Source organism: Selaginella moellendorffii, unplaced genomic scaffold (assembly GCF_000143415.4).
Source record: "Selaginella moellendorffii unplaced genomic scaffold, v1.0 SELMOscaffold_38, whole genome shotgun sequence".
Classification (NCBI taxonomy): Eukaryota; Viridiplantae; Streptophyta; class Lycopodiopsida; order Selaginellales; family Selaginellaceae; genus Selaginella; species Selaginella moellendorffii.
In genome coordinates, this window is record NW_003314299.1 from 989,837 (window position 1) to 990,783 (window position 947).

Consider the following 947-nt stretch of genomic DNA (forward strand, 5'->3'; position numbering starts at 1 on the left):
ACGAGCTCTGACAATTGTTCAGGCTAATTTTTACATTCCGTAGATATGCTAAATGAACGAATCTAGACACTATTCGTAAATAGCATTTGGGATTGAAATGAGACTTAACACAGTCGGGCGTGATAGTGAGGGTGTTTGGCAAACATGGTAAACTATCATCCGGCGATATTGAGGGACTAGTCTCAATATGCGAGAGTTCTTGCCAAGCCAATGCAAGACAGAGCAAAAAAGAACTAACAAGCCGGGCCAAGTATGTTTGGCTAAATAGACACTTAGGAATTCCTTCTTTATGCTCGCCCAAATGCTAAGTCCAATTTACTAACACTTGGACAAAAGGGGCTAATAAAGGGAACTAGTAGTACCGATCTCTTACTGTTGTGGCAGTAAGGAAAAAGTGCCTGTAAGGACTAGCCAACAAGTATCTTTTAATACCCGAAGTCACATCGCGACACTCTCTCCCCCTTGGGGAAGATCGACGTCCTCATCGATGCATATTCGAGTTTAGCAAACCATCAAGGAAACAACTCCGAAAGTTAATGGAAAGCACACTATGTAGGAAACACACCGACTTAAATGAGTTATAAAACGACTTCTCCTCTACGTCCAAAGACATTAAGACTCAGACACCCTCCGGCCGTCACTGACAAGGAAATGACTAACGGAGTTAGCCACCCTTGCTGCTCCGAGTACCACTTGGCTTACAAAGGAATGATACATCCCTGCCCGCAGGAACATAGGGAGAAGGCTAGAGGCCCACCTTCCCCTGAGCAAGAAATCAACCCTATTGGGAAGATTTAGACAACTATTATAAATTGGCAGATGAAGTTGTTTACACGACCACGCCCTTTTTCAAAAATGAGTCATCAAGAGAGAGGCGGGGACTTGTGATCAATCTATAATAGTGATCCCCATGGTTATAGATTGGACCCATTCACTGAAGTGCTGAA